This window comes from Triturus cristatus, chromosome 8 (genome assembly GCF_964204655.1).
Source record: "Triturus cristatus chromosome 8, aTriCri1.1, whole genome shotgun sequence".
Taxonomy (NCBI): Eukaryota; Metazoa; Chordata; class Amphibia; order Caudata; family Salamandridae; genus Triturus; species Triturus cristatus.
The window spans coordinates 51,489,918-51,502,276 of record NC_140591.1 but is presented as its reverse complement, the minus strand read 5'-3'; the positions used below and the strand labels follow the sequence as shown (position 1 = coordinate 51,502,276).

Below are 12,359 nucleotides of genomic sequence, written 5' to 3'. Positions count from 1 at the left end.
TGAACAGTGTTTCTTTTTCCTGGCTTGGTGTCGTAAAAACGTACATCTCATCTAGAAGACATTCATGCATCTGTTAATTTCCACTGTGGGATTAGCGTTTTTGTGATGTTACTGTGTCCACAACTCCCCACACACGTGCCGCTTTTAAAAAAAAATCTTGCTTCTCTGAGATATGTTGGGTGACAGCTCCTTGTTTGTATCGAGTTGCCGAAACAAGTCGCTCATAGAGTTGTGTGTTCTAGCCAATTATAGTTTCCTTCATGGAGCTGAAGGTATACAGTTGCGGCCCGCCCAACAGCAAGCAAGCGCACACCCTCCCCCCCCCTTTCCCTCACTTACTCAAAAGGTACACCACGTGTGGTTACCTATGTGTATCCTGGTCTGGACCAATGGTACGCAGGTCTTGGGTTGCGGAGGTCTGTTTGAACAGTGTGCTTCCACTCATGCTTGTTGGTCACCGGAACGCGTGGTCGGGAGACTAGAAGATGACTCTCCCTCTAGGTTGATGGGAAATATAGTATCTCCCATGGGCGCAACACTTCTGGAAGTCAGTGCTCGTACTACAGCATGGTTGTTTATGGGCGATGTAGTTCTTTATTATACAAGATGAAATATTTGTCAGAGACTTTCCCATAGTTTGAGAGAATCAGTGAGTTTAGGGCAAAAGATCGATCTTAATCATTTTTCAAATAAAGATATTTACTGAAGATGGCCACTAGTGATGATATCAACATATTCAGCGGGCCATATAAAAATTAGGTAGGGATGCCTGCCCGTGATTGAAGTGATGTGTTACTATGGGGGTATTATTGTGCTCTGTAGTGGACGAAGTGATAATGCTTCAAAGCAGGACAGTGTTTTACTTCTGCTATGCTACATTTGTGACAATGGGACAAAACAAACGTGGGGTGTAGGGTATATGCAGAATCCAAGTAGGAGTTAAATAAACAAGGACTTTTGTAGGGGATTGTATGAAAAACGGGTGGATGAATATTGATATAATTTCGGTTCTGAGGCATCCCCATGGTATCTCATTAAGTTCCTGTAGATCTGTGCGTAACCTGTACATCCAACCATGCTTAAAAATAAGTAGTGGTAACGTCCTGTCTAAGCGTGTTTTGTCTGAGTTTCTCTGGCACATTCCATATATTCCTCATTCTGTCCTTTTTTCAATGTAGTACTGTCTTAGCTTTGTGGCGTCCCTGTGACACCGAATGGTACTTCTGTCTTCTGTTATGCGGATACGTACTTTTCTGGTCGTCATCCCAATGTACAGGAGATGACCGGGGCACTTTATAACATTGACTACATTGCTGGTATTGCAATTGGTTAAATTTTACATTCTCCAAGATGTCTCCAAACCCACATCTAGTTATTTGACTCTTTTTGTCATATTGCATACCCTGCACTTGCTGCATGGCGAGTGTCTGACCGGAGATGGTAGGTTCCAAAGTGCAGACTGTTTCTCTTGGTGTTTGCTTTTTCTGCATGAGCAGATCTTTTATGCTTGTCGCTCTCAAGAGTAAATTGGTTTTTCAAAATTTAAACCACCCAAGATTAAGATGTTCCAATTCTTGTTGATCCCTTTCTGAAAGTTATTGGACATCGTACTGTAGGTAGTGACGCAAATGAACCTATCCCTGCCTAGATTTTGATATGTTGAGTTGGTCCCCATTGTTGTTCATGGCTCTTTTTTCCGCTTTTCTTTTTTTCTTCCTACATGAGTTTCAAAGGCACATAGGGGTAGGCTGTCCCACCTGCAAACATTTGCATAAATCATGCACTAGCATGGATGCTGCAGGCGCAGAGTGCTGATCTGTAGCAGAATTACGAGTTTGTCTGAGGTCAGGGATAGCATGGATGCTGTTAGGGCCAAGTAAAGTCTCAATAATGGAGCTGTATGGATCTCCGTTCTGAGATGGCATGGATGCTGCTGGCGCAAATAGTGCTTGGTAGCGGAGAAGTGTGTGGGTCTCAGTTCTAGGATAGAATAGATGCTGCTGTTGCAAAGTGATGCTCAGAAGCAGAACTCTAGACTGGTCTGTGTTCTGCAACAGCATGTATGCTGCTGCCAAAGAATGCTACCTATGGCAGAGTTACATGTGAGTGTGAAGCCAAGAACTGCATGATGGCTGTGTAGAGTGTGCCCTGTTGCAGAGCGGTGTGGGTCTGTGCACCTTGATTGCATGGAGGCTGTTGGTGCAGAGTTTTCAGATCTCAAATTAGTATTTCTTTCCTCTTTGAGAGTAGAGTCTCTGTATTTATGCCTGTAATCCATCTCTTTTTCTCCTTATCATAAAGGACTTTCAAAGCAGCTGTTCCTGCTAGATATACCAGAACACATAAGACCGAGACAGTCTTGCTTGTCAGACGGTGGTCTGCCTAGTCTTCTGGCATTCTGCTTCTCTGATGGACGTATGCTGGTACGTTCAAGGCGATACTTTAATTTTGGATAGGATAGGACAAGCCATCTTGTGCTTTCTGTCCTCTTTCACGCTGTATGATATCGCTTCTAATGCACTGTGATCATGACGGTATACCCTTTAACGCTAAAAGCTGTTAACTATACCTCTGATCACTACAATCCCTTTATGCTACCCTTCCCTGAACCTTAAAATCTGATTTCCTACCCCTTAATGCTACCCTTAAAAAAAAAAAAAAAAACTACACCGTATGCTACCACTTCCTTGAATCCTTATAAACCCTATTTCTTAAACCTACCCTTCCTTGAACTCCCCCCTTCCCTACCTCGCTGTAGCATGGGGATGCCCATTACCCCTGCCCCTTGTACAGAAGGCAAAATTATTGTAATTCCTATTTCACTCAGGTTTTATTTTCAGTAGATTATTTTTGACACAACTTTTTTCAGTCTTTTCAATTTTCGTTTTTACATCACAGTATTTTTGCTGTAAATTCTAGTTTCTGTACTCCAATTATTTGGTAGGGAATAAAACATTGAACTAGTTTATCTTGGTCATTTTGTCAAACACTGCCAGGAGTTTTTGTGAAATGCAAATGATTGGGTTCTGCTCTCTGGGTGGGAGTTCTAAATTGTCTAAGCTTGGGGCCTTGGGCATCCAGTAACCCGCCGCTAGCTTTTGGTCGATCAGGTGGTGCTGTTGGATAAAGCGCAGGTCAACAAATTGAGGTCACTGCGGGGCTTACCAGGTCATGAATATATGCGGCTCCCTTGTTCCAGGAAGCCTGCAGAGTATCCTGATCCTGAGTAGAGCCATAGTTTTGGACCCTTATTTTGTTCCCTGAGCTTTCTAGAGCGTTCCTTAAAGATTGTTGCAGTCTTCAAGATGTCCCGTTACTAATCTACTCAGCTCGACTCAGTGCTTGATTTGCAGTGGAGCAAGAAGTTTACTGAGCTACAAAAGTTGTATGCTCGTACCCTTAAACTACTGCAATAATTGTAACAAGAACAACACATCTTTATCAAAGCTAACCCTCAAGTTTTTGATTTTCTTTGCAGTGTTTGTATGGCCTGAGGTGTCTGAAAGATCACACTGCACTGAATTCCTTAATTATGCTTTAATGAAGTGTCGGATAATATGTACGATCAACCCTGGCAAGAACCAGAAGGTGACTGCCAGTACAATATTCCAGTTCCTAAATATTCTACATTCTACTTGCTATGTCGGAACCCATCAGGGTTGCTAAGCTACATGTAACATACTAAATCAATTACCTAATACATTTATATGCAACAGTTTGCAGGCCATACAAATGTTTTTGGAGCCTGTGCTACCCTGTACCAAGATCAGTTTTTGCCTAATTTGGGCAATGTTTTCTTTTATCAAATAGGATGTGTGGCCAAGACATTCAGTGGCATTTGTTTGGTTGCATGTTCTCTAGATGCATATGGATTTGAGTTTCAAGATGATTTGTTCAATGTAGTCTTGCAGTTTGCGTGTCATTCTGTTACATTTTTTTGTGTGGGTAGTTTGGGGATCAACCTTTAGGTGAAGATGTCTTTTGGGTTTGCTGTTTTGTTTCTTCTTTCAAGTGAGTTGTAAAAATCTCATGTTTTAGATGACTTGGGAGTGTTCCTTTGGACAGACAACCATTTCATACCTTTGAGATGTCTGCTTCTAGTATCGGGTAAAATTGTTTTATTGCTGTACTAGCTGGCGACACAATGAAGCATATAAAAAAGAGATAGATGGAATGCTCATGAAGTATCTTGTGTACAAAATAACGATAGCTTGGGTTGCAGCTTTGAAGAATTACCAGTGGCTGAGATTAATTCAAGAATTCCAACCGTCACTTTTTGTATATTTCAGCGTGTCACCGTAAGCGGGCCGGGTATGGCCAGACATGAGTCCTGTGCACACTGTGCCCCTGGAGATGGCTGATGAGCCCTAATAAGGTTGTAATCGGTCCTGCGTTGCTTGTTTTTTAGTTCAGTGAGGACTTGGCCTTGCAGTGCAAGCTGGACTGTTCCTATAGGAGCAGGGTCAAGACTGATATCCATATGGCTGAGTCCAAACTGAGGTGACAGGGTGTGCAAAATAACTATGGATTATGATGCGGTCTGAGTATTTACCAGTGGCTGAGACTAATTCAAGCATTCCGTCCACCAATTTTGTATACCTCTATTATCGAACACCCATAAAGTAGTCCTGAGTCCGCTGGAAATGGTGTGAGAGAAGCCTCTTTAAGGGTCCAGTTAAAGGCGTAGACCTGATGTAATATCCAGTGGTGGTACTTCTCTTTATACAAGTCAAGTCAAAGATGGCTTTATTTGATAACAAGTATCTTAAAAGCAATAACATTCATACAATCATCAATAAAAATACGAGTTATCAGATAAGCAACAATTAAAAGAAAATATGCAATCCATAAAAGCAATAATTTTATATTTCCAGAAGATAGTAGAGGAAAACTATTACAAATAAAAACTTAGTACAACAATACAATTAATTCGATTCCGGCTTATGAGCATAATGGTATAAAGTGACAGTGCAATAAAAATAAACAGACCAAATGGCCATAGGATAGTAAAAATATAAAAGCATGATAATTCATTAGTGTCGCACGTAAGGATTTAATCCGTACTATCCAAGCGCGGCCAAGGTATTGGCCACGCCACAGGCAAAGAGGGTCCTTGCATCCGACTTCAGGATGTGCCCAGTGGGTGCCCAGTTGGCTACAGACTGGTTTGAGCCATCTTGTTCTAGCCTTCTTATAAGCGGGACAAGCAAACATAAGATGGGCCACACTTTCAGTTGGTGCCTTCCAGCAGGGGCAGTCCGCTGATGTTTTATGTGGAGCACTCCACTTTACAGTTAGCTCTCGTACCGGGAGTGAGCCTATCCTAAACTGAATATAAAGTGCCCTGTCTCGCGGCATCTGGATAAAATCTAAATAAGGTTCTAAAAATATACGCTGCTTGTGGAGATAAAATTCTTCTGTGAGCCTTCCTAATTTACAAACTACTAAACTCTTGGGCATCTACCCAAGCCCAATATCGCTTTTTGAGCTCAGCCTCCGGTTTTGAGTATCCCACGACTCCTTGAGGCCAAGAGCAAAAAGTTTTGTAGTTTTTTTGTATTTTTTTTTTTTTTTAGACTAAGCAACCAGCTAATTCTTTGGTTGCCATCTAGGGCCATCAATTTTGTGAGCGCGAAGGCATAACTGGCAAGCTCGGGGGACCGTCGCAGGCGGGCCCAAAATAACAAGGGCCGCAGCCTGGCTATGTCTTTAAAAGAGCGCCTACCCATATCGCTCATCAGAAGTTTTAGTGGTACCTTACTGGGGAACATCACTAGATCTCTTAAAAATTTGGTTTTCAGATCTTTTTATTCCATCTACGTTGTTGAAACCCCATAATTTGGGGTCGAACTAACTGCTTTGGCTGCATAGATCATAAGAGCGGGAGCCACAGGTCTGCTCTGCGACGAGTAATGTTCTCTAGCTAACGCTCCTGTTGCACGTTTGTGGCTCAGGAGAATTTTATCGATGTTATGCCGCCAATGCATTTTCTCAGTTAGCTGGATACCTAGATAATCGAACATTGTGACTCGCTCTAGGTGGGTTCCATCTAAGGTAAAATTACCTCTATATGACCTATAGGGGTTAAACACCAACAGCTTGGTTTTGGAGGTGTTAACAATCAGCCCCCTAGACTCACAGAAAAGTCGGAATCTATCTAGAAGCTTTTGGAGCCCAGCCGGAGTCTTAGACATGAGGAGAGTGTCATCCGCGAGAGCAGAGTAGGAACCCTGTCTCCTGCCAGGGAAGGGGCATCAGATGGAAATTCTTGGAGAAAGCTAACCACCCCGTTCATGTATAAGGAGAACAAGGTGGGAGCCATAACACAACCCTGGCGTACTCCTCTGTTTACAGGGATCCTGTCTGTCTTCTGGACTTGGGCCCCCCCCACCTCACTTGGGCATAATTGCCATCGTGAAGGCGAATCAACAGATTCAGAACCATTGGTGGGATCCCCATATCATCTAGTAGGTGCCACATCTGTTCACAGGGCACTAGGTCAAAGGCAGTCTTTAGATCGATAAAAGCCAAATAAAGACTACCCTTGCCTATTAGAATGAACTTCCAGTAAATTAAAAGCAATCTAAAAGCTTAGTCCACCGTCCCTGTACAGGCTCTAAAACCCGCTTGGTACTGAGAGAGGATCTTCTTATCATCCACCCAGTGGTGAATTCTCTGTAGCAGCACCCTGCCTACTACCTTCTGCATAGCATCAATCAAACTGATTGGGCGGTAGTTGGCAAGGTCATCCCTTGCGCCTTTTTTAAAAATAGGTACCACCTCTACATCTTTCCATGAATCAGGTACTGTACTACCCTTTGCAATAGAATTGATTAAAAGCGTGATATAGTTTGCCCAATTAGGAGGGTCTGCAAGAAAAAGATCTCCCGGGAGGCCATATGGACCAGAGGCTTTTGCTGGAACTATTTTCTTTATGGCCGCCTCTACTTCTTCTGTAGTAAAAAGCTCAGTAACATTCACAAAGGGACAAGTAGTTAAGTGGTCAGCCGACCCGACTTCGCTAGTTGGATTAGACCCGGAATAAAGTTTCCCAAAATGATTAAACCAATCCTGATTTGTAATATGATTAGGGATTAAATCAGGATCTTTGTTGCCTGACCACCTAACCATATTCCAAAAAAGATTGGGATTCCTGGCTACACTAACATCCTTTAGGTTTTGCCAGTGTGTCTCATCCCACTCAAGCTTTGCGTGTTTAACAGCAGTTTTATAATCCTTTCTAGTTTCTCTTATCAAGGAGTGATTTCTGTTTTTTATTGCTAAAATCAAGGCCTTTTTCTTCTGTCTACAGTCCCCGTTAAACCAGGTCCGGAGATTTTTACGGCATATGCCTGGTTTTCCAGCATGGTTCTCTGTAATGAAAAAAGACCCCAACTGGGCTATCATTCTTTAATATAATTCTTGGATCTTTGACAAACCATCCGTTTCGTTGAACGCCTCCCGCAGTTTAAATGTGTTTTCACTGAGAGTGTGCCTAAGCTTGACCATTTGGGATTCTTGTGCAGCAACTCTTGGCCATTTAAGGTACCTTCTACAATTTGAGGGGACCAACTCTTTTGTCCTCATATGGGATCCTGTGCCCTGAATTGAGGGGAAAGAGAGCCCAGGGGGTTTCCATAATCAGGCTTAACGTGTTATGGTCACTGTCAGTGGAGGGAACCACTTCCATATCTAATATGGTTCTCCAAAGTCTGTCAACTAATATATAGTCCATTCGAGAGGGACAAGAGACACTATTGTATGGGTTAGCCCCTGCAGCATCAGAGGGGGTTCTACCATTTACAGCCCTTAATCCAGCTTCTAAAGTGAGTGCACTGATCGGAATTGCTACCTGGGACCATTTCTTAATAGGAGGTATATTTAACAATGGGACACCCCACTTGACGTCATCTTCCTTTACCCCCCGCAGATCTTCAGAGCTTAATGGCTCAAAGGTACAATTAAAATCCCCAGCGATCATGACATATGAATCTGGTGGACAATTGGATAACTCCTGTTCCAGTAACATGACAATATTTGATACTTTACCCCCTGGGGTCCCCCTTACATAAACATTAAACAGCTCAAGAGTTTCTCCTCCTCTACTACCCTGAATCGAAAGCCACATAATATCCGGGCTCACACATTGGCGTTCAGTGATTTTACAGCCCATATCGATCGTGGCCCAAACCATAAGGCCTCCAGAGGGCCACCCCCTCCCCGTGGAAACGACAGAAATAAAACATACAAATATAACCAGACTTGTATAGTGGGGCTAGGCTCCATGTTTCTTGGAATATACAGATGTGATGTTCCTCAATCAAATCATTCCAATCAGGTAGAGATCTTTTGTTTTGGAGACCTGCCACGTTCCAAGAAAGGATTTTAAGCTGGGAAGTTGGAATTCCGTGTTACAGAGGGGTTTGTTGGGCCAAGGGGGGTGTGACAGAAGACGGAACAGAGGTATTAACATTTGCTGCAGCCCCATGAACCCACGCGCCACAATCAGGATGGCTACTAAGTTTATTAGGTATTACCCAGGTTAGAGATTGTTCCGGGATGGTACATAATTGGTTAATACTAGGGGCGCTTGGGATGTTAGTGGTTAGGGTGGGTTCTAATTCCTTCCGGGGCTGTGAGTCATGACATAGTCAATCAACCGCCTCAAGTGAGGTCCCTCTAAATATGGGCAATGGTATCACATTATCATAAGCCTTTGCAGCAGCGATTGTTGGAAAGCGCCTAATCTGGATGGATGAAGAGTCTGGGGGGGCAGGATCTATACTCTAATGCCAAAAGGTTTTCCGCCAGGTCAGGGCTGATCAAGGTAAGTTTGATGCAGTCCATAGATTTACTGTTGGGCGTGCATCTCCTTGCCCTAATTATATCCTCCCTAATCAGCGAGCGGCAACCCCTAACATGACGTAACCAGTGTATGGATTTATTTTTCAAGGATTCGTCATTCTCGTGTCTACAACTAGAGGCAATTTTAGGTACATTAACCAAGAAGACCGTCTGTGCCTGCATAGAAGAGCAAGTAGATTGCTTGTTCTGTTGGGCTTGAGCATTAGTACCCATAGGTGGATTTTTTGAGACATTAGTAGGCGGTAACTTGAGAATAAAATTGCTTTTACTGAGTTACAGGGATGAACTTCAAGGGTGCCTGTCTAAGAGTCGAAGCCATAGTGGCTCGTCGAGATGGAACAACTGGAGCATATGACTGGCCACTACTTGTAAAATCGCCTATTTTAGGTGACTGTTGTAAATTATGTAATAAGGGAACTGCTGGCGTATGCAGTGTGCTATTAAGAACTAGCATTTTGACGGTACGCACAAGCTCCTCAATCATCACCTTCAATGACCCAATCTCTTCCTTGAGTGAGTTAACAGTCTAAGGAAGACTCTGAGGTAGAACAGAACAAGTGGAAGCTATTTCAGTTGAGCTCTTCTCGCAGGTTGGAATGGGTTGTAGGGGTTGCACTTCCACACAGGAGTCGGGCTCCCCAGCCAATACTGCAAATCGATTTGTGCAGATAATTAAAGGCTCAAGGTGGCCTACAGCATCATGAGCGGGAAGTAAGGGCAATTGAGGGGGAGTGTCGGTCAGCGGGTGTGGCTCAGGGCCGAATAGTGTAGTCTCGCAACCGCTCCCTGTACCTTTATGTAAAAGTTTTTGGAACATTCGGGGGACAACAGTTGGGCGCGGGGGGGTAGAGACATGATGTGCGGGGTCAACCTAATCAGAGGTGGCTGGTAATTCAACTCCTAAAAGCCCTTCACATTCCGTAATAATGTTATCGATTCTATTCACAACACAGTTGTTGGTAACAGTTGCGCTCTTTGCTGCTTTCCTTGCCTTTTTCCCCTTGCCTGCCCCGCAAGAAGGCCTGCCTGCCCCCCCCCCCTCCCCCCCTTCCCCCGTACTCTCCATGGTTTTCCTTTTGCCCATTCCTACCTTAAAAATAACTACTTTAGGTCAACAACAAGTTCCACAGTAAATTCACAATTGAGATATTTATGCCAACAAGGAGGAAAACAAGGGGTTTAGAACATCAATTCCCCCAATACGGAGTATAGTCAGATTTAAAACATCCAAGGAGAAGTGAATAACAAGCAAAATAAAAATGGATTGCACAACCTTGACTCAACACAGTACCTTAATGTCTTCAGAGGGTCTTTATGAAAAAAGTGTCCCAAAAGTAAGACGAAAGGGGACTGGGCCCGCCCTGCCTCTTCCTGGCGATGACGAGCAAGACTGGGACCACCATTGGCCCGGGAACAGCCCGGGCACAGCCCGCGCGTGTCCCGCGCTGCGGGAGGCTGGCGGCGATTATAACGTGCCTCCAGGCGCACTACGCAGCGTCAGGGGGAGCGACAAAGCAAGGGTTTCTGGGTAGTGTAGTTTGGAGAGGCCGTTCCCCTCACGGCAGGTAAGTGCAAGAAACTGCTGCGTTGGCTGTTGCCCTCACGGCGGCGATGTGATAGCGTTTTCCTCCCTTGCTGCTGCTGCCCCAGGAAAGATCTTCCGGTTCGTGTGTCCCGCGCTGCCAGAAGCTGGCGGCGATTTATAACGTGCCTCCAGGCGCGCTACACAGCGTCAGGGGGAGCGACAAAGCAAGGGTTTCTGGGTAGTGTAGTTTGGAGAGGCCGTTCCCCTCACGGCAGGTAAGTGCAAGAAACTGCAGCATTGGCCGTTGCCCTCCCGGCGGCGATGTGATAGCGTTTTCCCCCCTTGCTGCTACTGCCCCAGGAAAGATCTGCCGGTTCGTGTGTCTCTTTATACCAATATTTGACATTACAGGACTCCTGGACAGAAAATCTTACCAATGTCCCCCAACGGCAAGGAAACATCTGCCAGTGTGTCGGTCATTAGTTATGGGTATCGGATATTGAGACCCTGAATACTGCCATGGCATGGTAGAACTTTCACTATGTTTTCTTAGCCCCAATAGAGCTCCCACAATGCTTGCAGAAACCACTTAAAGGGAAAAATGGACCGCAATTGATGCAGGAATCTCTACATTTGGCTGCCTGACAAGCCGTGCAGGTGCCACTTGGTCTTAAATTCTGTGTGACCTCAACTAAAATCATTAACTCCAGTAAAGTTCTCAGATATTCAGACAGGCGTTTAGGGAAGCTCAATAAATAATCCAATGCTTTAAGGTGCGCAACAAACCCCAAGACATTAGTGTTTTGCAGCTCTAAATATATTAATAGGCCTATCCGAGATGTGTGTGCCTGGGAGAAACACTGGCACGTCAAAACAAAAGATTTGTTGCTTTATTGCTCGACTGTGATAATTTCCAAGATTTCCAATGTCTTTGCTCTTCTTTTGACTAATACGTTGGCTGGTGGCTAATTTAAAAGGTGAGCGCTTATGTGGTAGCACAGGTAGTCAAAGGGGCTACATGTCTAATCCTAGGGAAAGCAACGGAACTACTGGTGGCCGCTACTTGCCACCTCTTACAGTGAACAGCTAATAGGTTGGCCAAATGACTGTGCCCTATTACAGAATTAATAAATCACTTTTTATGCACCATGTCATAGCTTAATGTTGACATTTTTGCACTGTAAATAATGGTTGGTACTTTTACCTAATGTAATAGTGCTCCATGTAATGACGTCTGGGGGTAGGAAGACTGACTGTCTTGCTGGATTAGAACTTGAGATCACTGCATATAACTGGTGAACATCAATTTATTAGATTGTAAATACATGGATATCAGAACACTGTTTTCAGTCTGCCTATTGAATGACTCTCTGACATCGAACTGTCTTGCCTAACACTTATCATTGTATGTCAAGTTAATTATATCAACATTCACCATAAATTGATTCTTCTTGCTAACTGAAGAGAGAAGTAAACTTGGATTCACAGCCGATCGAAGAGTAGTGGTTTTACCCATCTCAGATGAAGAGCTAGATTTTTTTAAAATATTCTCTGACCAAAATCTGATTTTGCCCAAGTGCCTGTCTGAAGGTCCTCAAAGCTTGTGAGGCTTGTGCCAACAAAGATCTGAAACCATTTCTTGTCCTGGAAATTCTGTTGATCAGACAGGAAGGAAGGGGCAAGTCTTACCCAAAGGGTTATCCACGATCCACAGTTTCAAATTGAATCCATCTTTATCTGGGCAGCTAGTGGTGCTAAGTCAATGTAAGAGCTGTGATTCCTCCTAAATCTGTACCAACCTACTGGATATGAGACATGAACCCACACCTCACTGGATCTGTGACATAAGGAGATTCAAAGAAGGCATAATTTGTCTAGATCCCCAGGACCCAGGAAGACTTTTAATGAGTTGTGGAGCCACGTCTCTTTTCAGTGCCTAGGGAACAGTCCCAGATCACAACATGCCAGA

At 44.0% G+C, this 12,359-nt stretch overlaps 1 protein-coding gene across 2 annotated transcripts in view; it reads left to right on the top strand.

The window, feature by feature from the left end:
• The window catches only part of LOC146800044 (uncharacterized), a 426,311-nt gene that overhangs the window by 322,356 nt on the left and 91,596 nt on the right, over positions 1 to 12,359 (top strand). The window lies entirely within an intron of this gene.